The 10,682-nt window shown below is 42.4% G+C and overlaps 6 non-coding genes across 6 annotated transcripts; all 6 read left to right on the top strand.

The window, feature by feature from the left end:
* Positions 1 to 382: 382 nt before the first annotated feature.
* On the top strand, positions 383 to 501 carry LOC130520277 (5S ribosomal RNA). The gene has a single exon (XR_008948755.1). It is a non-coding gene; the product is annotated as a 5S ribosomal RNA (ribosomal RNA).
* A 1,921-nt stretch (positions 502 to 2,422) lies between these two features.
* LOC130520278 (5S ribosomal RNA) lies at positions 2,423 to 2,541 on the top strand. The gene has a single exon (XR_008948756.1). It is a non-coding gene; the product is annotated as a 5S ribosomal RNA (ribosomal RNA).
* A 1,893-nt stretch (positions 2,542 to 4,434) lies between these two features.
* On the top strand, positions 4,435 to 4,553 carry LOC130520274 (5S ribosomal RNA). The gene has a single exon (XR_008948753.1). It is a non-coding gene; the product is annotated as a 5S ribosomal RNA (ribosomal RNA).
* A 1,894-nt stretch (positions 4,554 to 6,447) lies between these two features.
* Positions 6,448 to 6,566, top strand: LOC130520279 (5S ribosomal RNA). Its single transcript, XR_008948757.1, has one exon. It is a non-coding gene; the product is annotated as a 5S ribosomal RNA (ribosomal RNA).
* A 1,896-nt stretch (positions 6,567 to 8,462) lies between these two features.
* LOC130520276 (5S ribosomal RNA) lies at positions 8,463 to 8,581 on the top strand. Its single transcript, XR_008948754.1, has one exon. It is a non-coding gene; the product is annotated as a 5S ribosomal RNA (ribosomal RNA).
* A 1,898-nt stretch (positions 8,582 to 10,479) lies between these two features.
* LOC130520280 (5S ribosomal RNA) lies at positions 10,480 to 10,597 on the top strand. The gene has a single exon (XR_008948758.1). It is a non-coding gene; the product is annotated as a 5S ribosomal RNA (ribosomal RNA).
* Positions 10,598 to 10,682: the final 85 nt, after the last annotated feature.

The following is a 10,682-nucleotide window of genomic DNA, read 5'->3' as shown; positions in this document are numbered from 1 at the left end:
CTCTCCCTCTGGGGTCTTCAGGAGGTTTCAATCAGGTTGTCTGTTACAGCGATTCTCGACTGGCCCGCACCGGCCTCGGATCGATCCCTGGCCATGGCACATTGCTTTTAACTTGATTTCATTTATCGGAGTTGAATCTTGTTTGATTTTTTTGAAGACGTTTCACCTCTCATCCAAGAGCCGTTCTAGGCAGATTTGATGATATGACGCTCATAGGCTCTATAGCCTTTTCTTTTTGGGGGGAATGGATTGGAGGCTGCTCCAACATTGACGTTTGGACTGTGACAAAGCAAAATGGACAACCTCCACCAGAATAAGTGTTTCAAGAAAATAAGTTTGAGTTGTATTAACTTCAAAAGGCCATTTTCTTGCGGCTGCTTTCGCTTACGGCCATACCACCCTGAGAACGCCCGATCTCGTCCGATCTCGGAAGCTAAGCAGGGTCGGGCCTGGTTAGTACTTGGATGGGAGACCGCCTGGGAATACCAGGTGCTGTAAGCTTTTTGCACTCCTCCACTGGGTCAGCAGAGGCCGCCAGTGTTCCTGATAATTATCCAGCCAGATGTTATTCACTTCTTAAGTACTTCTAACATTGAGATTTAATGTTGCACTATTGTACATCGTTTTAGATTTAATATTTTATGAGCGTGTGTGTGTGTGTGTGTGTGTCGCAAGGATGATCGGCGGTGGAGGAGACAGAGGGAGACGGGAGCTTCTTTACTCCAAAAATTGATTTTTATTTTCCAAAAATAAAGTGGTGTCAGAAGATGCCAGGTTGAATCCATACAATAACATACAGACCCTGCACACTTTTACACACCACAACTTTGACTCTTTCTCCAACAATTCTTTTTTCTCCAAAATAACAACCAACCAACTCAACATCCCACCCCGTCTGGGGTCTACTACAGGGCTTCTATAGCTGTAGCCCTCCTACAGGTGAAACCAATTATCAAAATTATTACGCTAACTAATACATTACAAACTCAAAATAACAATCGAACAGAAAATATAAAATATGCGTAAAACGCCCAAAACAAATTTCCACCATCAAAACCACCCAGTGCATAGTAAAATACATGTTCAACTTACTCTTCTAAAACACCCCCGCTAAAATAGATTGTGCCGTAGCACCTCGCGAAACCCCTCCATGTATACAATCATTGAACAGTCCATCGGTTTCCCCGAACCAGGAAGTATGTCCTGCTGGTGAGCTATTGAAATATTGGTGCTTTTGATAAATGACAAACAAATAAACCTTGATGCTTTTAAACAGCCATAGTGTGAGTGTGATTCTTTGGGCAACGTTAAACAGACGGGAGGTGACACGGTGAGGCAATATGACGCGCGTTGTTTACTTGGGTGGAACTAATTGTAACATAAATGCCGGTTGGCCATGCCGTGCATGTCGGCTACAATGTATTCCAATAAGAAGCTATGGTAAAAAGTGGTGTGTGTGAAATTCTTCAACCGAGAAAACCAAGACAGAACGGAATGGAAATGAAATGCAAACGTGTCGGCGTAAGTGGCACGGCTCACTCCGTGTGTGTGTGTGTGCGTGCGTGTGTCTGTGTATGTGTGTTTGTGTTTGTGTTTGTGTTTAAATAAAATTGAATTTCCCACTTTGGTCCACACTATTGTCAACATTTCTGTCTTCGCAAAAGCCAACTCAAGGCGGCAGAGTCCGGAATTGAAAACAATATCTAAAGAACTCAAGTATCATACTAACAACACTAATATTCCATCTGTCTATCCCCAACTGAATTAACTCCCCACCTATCTCATCAGAATATTTGTAACAGAATAAGCAGATAACGTAGCATTTCCCTGTTCATATCTGCGACTTGCAATTTAGAATTTGTCAATAAAACTATGCTATGACACAAACTACAGTTTAATAGACTCATGTGCTCCTAAAAAGAGCAGCATTTGTGGCTCATAAACCTCACAGACACTGCTTTGCTCTTTAAACATTTTTATGATGGTGAATTTTTCAATCAAATATCTTCCGTTTGATAATGCCCAAAGCGGGATTCGAACTCTCCCTCTGGGGTGTTCAGGAGGTTTCAATCAGGTTGTCTGTTACAGCGATTCTCGACTGGCCCGCACCGGCCCGGGATCGATTCCTGGCCATGGCACATTGCGTTTAACTTGATTTCATTTATCGGAGTTGAATCTTGTTTGATTTTTTTTGAAGACGTTTCACCTCTCATCCAAGAGCCGTTCTAGGCAGATTTGATGATATGACGCTCATAGGCTATATAGCCTTTTCTTTTTGGGGGGAATGGATTGGAGGCTGCTCCAACATTGACGTTTGGACTGTGACAAAGCAAAATGGACAAGCTCCACCAGAATAAGTGTTTCAAGAAAATAAGTTTGAGTTGTATTAACTTCAAAAGGCCATTTTCTTGCGGCTGCTTTCGCTTACGGCCATACCACCCTGAGAACTCCCGATCTCGTCCGATCTCGGAAGCTAAGCAGGGTCGGGCCTGGTTAGTACTTGGATGGGAGACCGCCTGGGAATACCAGGTGCTGTAAGCTTTTTGCACTCCTCCACTGGGTCAGCAGAGGCCGCCAGTGTTCCTGATAATTATCCAGCCAGATGTTATTCACTTCTTAAGTACTTCTAACATTGAGATTTAATGTTGCACTATTGTACATCGTTTTAGATTTAATATTTTATGTGTTTGTGTGTGTGTCGCAAGGATGATCGGCGGTGGAGGTGGACAGAGGGAGACGGGAGCTTCTTTACTCCAAACATTTATTTTCATTTTCCAAAAATAAAGTGGTGTCAGAAGATGCCAGGTTGAATCCATATAATAACATACAGACCCTGCACACTTTTACACACCACAACTTTGACTCTTTCTCCAACAATCTTTTTTCTCCAAAATAACAACCAACCAACTCAACATCCCACCCCGTCTGGGGCTTACTCCAGGGCTTCTATAGCTGTAGCCCTCCTACAGGTGAAACCAATTATCAAAATTATTACGCTAACTAATACATTTACAAACTCAAAATAACAATCGAACAGAAAATATAAAATATGCGTAAAACGCCCAAAACAAATTTCCACCATCAAAACCACCCAGTGCATAGTAAAATACATGTTCAACTTACTCTTCTAAAACACCCCCGCTAAAATAGATTGTGCCGTAGCACCTCGCGAAACCCCTCCATGTATACAATCATTGAACAGTCCATCGGTTTCCCCGAACCAGGAAGTATGTCCTGCTGGTGAGCTATTGAAATATTGGTGCTTTTGATAAATGACAAAAAATAAACCTTGATGCTTTTAAACAGCCATAGTGTGAGTGTGATTCTTTGGGCAACGTTAAACAGACGGGAGGTGACACGGTGAGGCAATATGACGCGCGTTGTTTACTTGGGTGGAACTAATTGTAACATAAATGCCGGTTGGCCATGCCGTGCATGTCGGCTACAGTGTATTCCAATAAGAAGCTATGGTAAAAAGTGGTGTGTGTGAAATGCTTCAACCGAGTAAACCAAGACAGAACGGAATGGAAATGAAATGCAAACGTGTCGGCGTAAGTGGCACGGCTCACTCCGTGTGTGCGTGCGTGTGTCTGTGTATGTGTGTTGTGTTGTGTTTAAATAAAATTGAATTTCCCACTTTGGTCCACACTATTGTCAACATTTCTGTCTTCGCAAAAGCCAACTCAAGGCGGCAGAGTCCGAATTGAAAACAATATCTAAAGAACTCAAGTATCATACTAACAACACTAATATTCCATCTGTCTATCCCCAACTGAATTAACTCCCCACCTATCTCATCAGAATATTTGTAACAGAATAAGCAGATAACGTAGCATTTCCCTGTTCATATCTGCGACTTGCAATTTAGAATTTGTCAATAAAACTATGCTATGACACAAACTACAGTTTAATAGACTGCTGTGCTCCTAAAAAGAGCAGCATTTGTGGCTCATAAACCTCACAGACACTGCTTTGCTCTTTAAACATTTTTATGATGGTGAATTTTTCAATCAAATATCTTCCGTTTGATAATGCCCAAAGCGGGATTCGAACTCTCCCTCTGGGGTCTTCAGGAGGTTTCAATCAGGTTGTCTGTTACAGCGATTCTCGACTGGCCCGCACCGGCCCGGGATCGATCCCTGGCCATGGCACATGCTTTTAACTTGATTTCATTTATCGGAGTTGAATCTTGTTTGATTTTTTTTGAAGACGTTTCACCTCTCATCCAAGAGCCGTTCTAGGCAGATTTGATGATATGACGCTCATAGGCTATATAGCCTTTTCTTTTGGGGGGGAATGGATTGGAGGCTGCTCCAGCATTGACGTTTGGACTGTGACAAAGCAAAATGGACAACCTCCACCAGAATAAATGTTTCAAGAAAATAAGTTTGCGTTGTATTAACTTCAAAAGGCCATTTTCTTGCACCTGCTCTCGCTTACGGCCATACCACCCTGAGAACGCCCGATCTCGTCCGATCTCGGAAGCTAAGCAGGGTCGGGCCTGGTTAGTACTTGGATGGGAGACCGCCTGGGAATACCAGGTGCTGTAAGCTTTTTGCACTCCTCCACTGGGTCAGCAGAGGCCGCCAGTGTTCCTGATAATTATCCAGCCAGATGTTATTCACTTTTTAAGTACTTCTAACATTGAGATTTAATGTTGCACTATTGTACATCGTTTTAGATTTAATATTTTATGAGCGTGTGTGTGTGTGTGTGTCGCAAGGATGATCGGCGGTGGAGGAGACAGAGGGAGACGGGAGCTTCTTTACTCCAAAAATTGATTTTTATTTTCCAAAAATAAAGTGGTGTCAGAAGATGCCAGGTTGAATCCATACAATAACATAAAGACCCTGCACACTTTTACACACCACAACTTTGACTTTTCTCCAACAATTCTTTTTTCTCCAAAATAACAACCAACCAACTCAACATCCCACCCCGTCTGGGGTCTACTACAGGGCTTCTATAGCTGTAGCCCTCCTACAGGTGAAACCAATTATCAAAATTATTACGCTAACTAATACATTTACAAACTCAAAATAACAATCGAACAGAAAATATAAAATATGCGTAAAACGCCCAAAACAAATTTCCACCATCAAAACCACCCAGTGCATAGTAAAATACATGTTCAACTTACTCTTCTAAAACACCCCCGCTAAAATAGATTGTGCCGTAGCACCTCGCGAAACCCCTCCATGTATAATCATTGAACAGTCCATCGGTTTCCCCGAACCAGGAAGTATGTCCTGCTGGTGAGCTATTGAAATATTGGTGCTTTTGATAAATGACAAACAAATAAACCTTGATGCTTTTAAACAGCCATAGTGTGAGTGTGATTCTTTGGGCAACGTTAAACAGACGGGAGGTGACACGGTGAGGCAATATGACGCGCGTTGTTTACTTGGGTGGAACTAATTGTAACATAAATGCCGGTTGGCCATGCCGTGCATGTCGGCTACAGTGTATTCCAATAAGAAGCTATGGTAAAAAGTGGTGTGTGTGAAATGCTTCAACCGAGTAAACCAAGACAGAACGGAATGGAAATGAAATGCAAACGTGTCGGCGTAAGTGGCACGGCTCACTCCGTGTGTGCGTGCGTGTGTCTGTGTATGTGTGTTTGTGTTTGTGTTTAAATAAAATTGAATTTCCCACTTTGGTCCACACTATTGTCAACATTTCTGTCTTCGCAAAAGCCAACTCAAGGCGGCAGAGTCCGGAATTGAAAACAATATCTAAAGAACTCAAGTATCATACTAACAACACTAATATTCCATCTGTCTATCCCCAACTGAATTAACTCCCCACCTATCTCATCAGAATATTTGTAACAGAATAAGCAGATAACGTAGCATTTCGCTGTTCATATCTGCGACTTGCAATTTAGAATTTGTCAATAAAACTATGCTATGACACAACTACAGTTTAATAGACTCATGTGCTCCTAAAAAGAGCAGCATTTGTGGCTCATAAACCTCACAGACACTGCTTTGCTCTTTAAACATTTTTATGATGAATTTTTCAATCAAATATCTTCCGTTTGATAATGCCCAAAGCGGGATTCGAACTCTCCCTCTGGGGTCTTCAGGAGGTTTCAATCAGGTTGTCTGTTACAGCGATTCTCGACTGGCCCGCACCGGCCCGGGATCGATCCCTGGCCATGGCACATTGCTTTTAACTTGATTTCATTATCGGAGTTGAATCTTGTTTGATTTTTTTTGAAGACGTTTCACCTCTCATCCAAGAGCCGTTCTAGGCAGATTTGATGATATGACGCTCATAGGCTATATAGCCTTTTCTTTTGGGGGGGAATGGATTGGAGGCTGCTCCAACATTGACGTTTGGACTGTGACAAAGCAAAATGGACAACCTCCACCAGAATAAGTGTTTCAAGAAAATAAGTTTGCGTTGTATTAACTTCAAAAGGCCATTTTCTTGCACCTGCTCGCTTACGGCCATACCACCCTGAGAACGCCCGATCTCGTCCGATCTCGGAAACTAAGCAGGGTCGGGCCTGGTTAGTACTTGGATGGGAGACCGCCTGGGAATACCAGGTGCTGTAAGCTTTTTGCACTCCTCCACTGGGTCAGCAGAGGCCGCCAGTGTTCCTGATAATTATCCAGCCAGATGTTATTCACTTCTTAAGTACTTCTAACATTGAGATTTAATGTTGCACTATTGTACATCGTTTTAGATTTAATATTTATGAGCGTGTGTGTGTGTGTGTGTCGCAAGGATGATCGGCGGTGGAGGAGACAGAGGGAGACGGGAGCTTCTTTACTCCAAAAATTGATTTTTATTTTCCAAAAATAAAGTGGTGTCAGAAGATGCCAGGTTGAATCCATACAATAACATAAAGACCCTGCACACTTTTACACACCACAACTTTGACTTTTCTCCAACAATCTTTTTTTCTCCAAAATAACAAACCAACCAACTCAACATCCCACCCCGTCTGGGGTCTACTACAGGGCTTCTATAGCTGTAGCCCTCCTACAGGTGAAACCAATTATCAAAATTATTACGCTAACTAATACATTTACAAACTCAAAATAACAATCGAACAGAAAATATAAAATATGCGTAAAACGCCCAAAAACAATTTCCACCATCAAAACCACCCAGTGCATAGTAAAATACATGTTCAACTTACTCTTCTAAAACACCCCCGCTAAATAGATTGTGCCGTAGCACCTCGCGAAACCTCCATGTATACAATCATTGAACAGTCCATCGGTTTCCCCGAACCAGGAAGTATGTCCTGCTGGTGAGCTATTGAAATATTGGTGCTTTTGATAAATGACAACAAATAAACCTTGATGCTTTTAAACAGCCATAGTGTGAGTGTGATTCTTTGGGCAACGTTAAACAGACGGGAGGTGACACGGTGAGGCAATATGACGCGCGTTGTTTACTTGGGTGGAACTAATTGTAACATAAATGCCGGTTGGCCATGCCGTGCATGTCGGCTACAGTGTATTCCAATAAGAAGCTATGGTAAAAAGTGGTGTGTGTGAAATGCTTCAACCGAGTAAACCAAGACAGAACGGAATGGAAATGAAATGCAAACGTGTCGGCGTAAGTGGCACGGCTCACTCCGTGTGTGTGCGTGCGTGAGTCTGTGTATGAGTGTTTGTGTTTGTGTTTAAATAAAATTGAATTTCCCACTTTGGTCCACACTATTGTCAACATTTCTGTCTTCGCAAAAGCCAACTCAAGGCGGCAGAGTCCTGATTGAAAACAATATCTAAAGAACTCAAGTATCATACTAACAACACTCATATTCCATCTGTCCTATCCCCAACTGAATTAACTCCCCACCTATCTCATCAGAATATTTGTAACAGAATAAGCAGATAACGTAGCATTCCGCTGTTCATATCTGCGACTTGCAATTTAGAATTTGTCAATAAAACTATGCTATGACACAAACTACAGTTTAATAGACTCATGTGCTCCTAAAAAGAGCAGCATTTGTGCTCATAAAACTCACAGACACTGCTTTGCTCTTTAAACATTTTTATGATGGAATTTTTCAATCAAATATCTTCCGTTGATAATGCCCAAAGCGGGATTCGAACTCTCCCTCTGGGGTCTTCAGGAGGTTTCAATCAGGTTGTCTGTTACAGCGATTCTCGACTGGCCCGCACCGGCCCGGGATCGATCCCTGGCCATGGCACATTGCTTTTAACTTGATTTCATTTATCGGAGTTGAATCTTGTTTGATTTTTTTGAAGACGTTTCACCTCTCATCCAAGAGCCGTTCTAGGCAGATTTGATGATATGACGCTCATAGGCTATATAGCCTTTTTTTGGGGGGGAATGGATTGGAGGCTGCTCCAGCATTGACGTTTGGACTGTGACAAAGCAAAATGGACAACCTCCACCAGAATAAATGTTTCAAGAAAATAAGTTTGCGTGTATTATTAACTTCAAAAGGCCATTTTCTTGCACCTGCTCTCGCTTACGGCCATACCACCCTGAGAACGCCCGATCTCGTCCGATCTCGGAAACTAAGCAGGGTCGGGCCTGGTTAGTACATGGATGGGAGACCGCCTGGGAATACCAGGTGCTGTAAGCTTTTGCACTCTTCCACTGGGTCAGCAGAGGCCGCCAGTGTTCCTGATAATTATCCAGCCAGATGTTATTCACTTCTTAAGTACTTCTAACATTGAGATTTAATGTTGCACTATTGTACATCGTTTAGATTAATATTTTATGAGCGTGTGTGTGTGTGTGTCGCAAGGATGATCGGCGGTGGAGGAGACAGAGGGAGACGGGAGCTTCTTTACTCCAAAAATTGATTTTTATTTTCCAAAAATAAAGTGGTGTCAGAAGATGCCAGGTTGAATCCATACAATAACATAAAGACCCTGCACACTTTACACACCACAACTTTGACTTTTTCTCCAACAATTCTTTTTTCTCCAAAATAACAACCAACCAACTCAACATCCCACCCCGTCTGGGGTCTACTTCAGGGCTTCTATAGCTGTAGCCCTCCTACAGGTGAAACCAATTATCAAAATTATTACGCTAACTAATACATTTACAAACTCAAAATAACAATCGAACAGAAAATATAAAATATGCGTAAAACGCCCAAAACAAATTTCCACCATCAAAACCACCCAGTGCATAGTAAAATACATGTTCAACTTACTCTTCTAAAACACCCCCGCTAAAATAGATTGTGCCGTAGCACCTCGCGAAACCCCTCCATGTATACAATCATTGAACAGTCCATCGGTTTCCCCGAACCAGGAAGTATGTCCTGCTGGTGAGCTATTGAAATATTGGTGCTTTTGATAAATGACAAACAAAAAACCTTGATGCTTTTAAACAGCCATAGTGTGAGTGTGATTCTTTGGGCAACGTTAAACAGACGGGAGGTGACACGTGAGGCAATATGACGCGCGTTGTTTACTTGGGTGGAACTAATTGTAACATAAATGCCGGTTGGCCATGCCGTGCATGTCGGCTACAATGTATTCCAATAAGAAGCTATGGTAAAAAGTGGTGTGTGTGAAATGCTTCAACCGAGAAAACCAAGACAGAACGGAATGGAAATGAAAAGCAAACGTGTCGGCGTAAGTGGCACGGCTCACTCCGTGTGTGTGTGTGTGCGTGCGTGTGTCTGTGTATGTGTGTTTGTGTTTAAATAAAATTGAATTTCCCACTTTGGTCCACACTATTGTCAACATTTCTGTCTTCGCAAAAGCCAACTCAAGGCGGCAGAGAATCCGGAATTGAAAACAATATCTAAAGAACTCAAGTATCATACTAACAACACTAATATTCCATCTGTCTATCCCCAACTGAATTAACTCCCCACCTATCTCATCAGAATATTTGTAACAGAATAAGCAGATAACGTAGCATTTCCCTGTTCATATCTGCGACTTGCAATTTAGAATTTGTCAATAAAACTATGCTATGACACAAACTACAGTTTAATAGACTGCTGTGCTCCTAAAAGAGCAGCATTTGTGGCTCATAAACCTCACAGACACTGCTTTGCTCTTTAAACATTTTTATGATGGTGAATTTTTCAATCAAATATCTTCCGTTTGATAATGCCCAAAGCGGGATTCGAACTCTCCCTCTGGGGTCTTCAGGGGGTTTCAATCAGGTTGTCTGTTACAGCGATTCTCGACTGGCCCGCACCGGCCCGGGATCGATCCCTGGCCATGACACATTGCTTTTAACTTGATTTCATTTATCGGAGTTGAATCTTGTTTGATTTGTTTGAAGACGTTTCACCTCTCATCCAAGAGCCGTTCTAGGCAGATTTGATGATATGACGCTCATAGGCTATATAGCCTTTTCTTTTTGGGGGGAATGGATTGGAGGCTGCTCCAACATTGACGCGTTGGACTGTGACAAAGCAAAATGGACAACCTCCACCAGAATAAGTGTTTCAGAAAATAAGTTTGAGTTGTATTCACTTCAAAAGGCCATTTTCTTGAGGCTGCTCTCGCTTACGGCCATACCACCCTGAGAACGCCCGATCTCGTCCGATCTCGGAAGCTAAGCAGGGTCGGGCCTGGTTAGTACTTGGATGGGAGACCCCTGGGAATACCAGGTGCTGTAAGCTTTTTGCACTCCTCTGGGTCAGCAGAGGCCGCCAGTGTCCTGAGATTATCCAGCCAGGATGTTATTCACTTCTTAAGTATTTCCTA

Source organism: Takifugu flavidus, unplaced genomic scaffold, assembly GCF_003711565.1.
Source record: "Takifugu flavidus isolate HTHZ2018 unplaced genomic scaffold, ASM371156v2 ctg334, whole genome shotgun sequence".
Classification (NCBI taxonomy): domain Eukaryota; kingdom Metazoa; phylum Chordata; class Actinopteri; order Tetraodontiformes; family Tetraodontidae; genus Takifugu; species Takifugu flavidus.
Note: the sequence above shows the minus strand (reverse complement) of the source record. Positions and strands in the feature narration are given on the sequence as shown.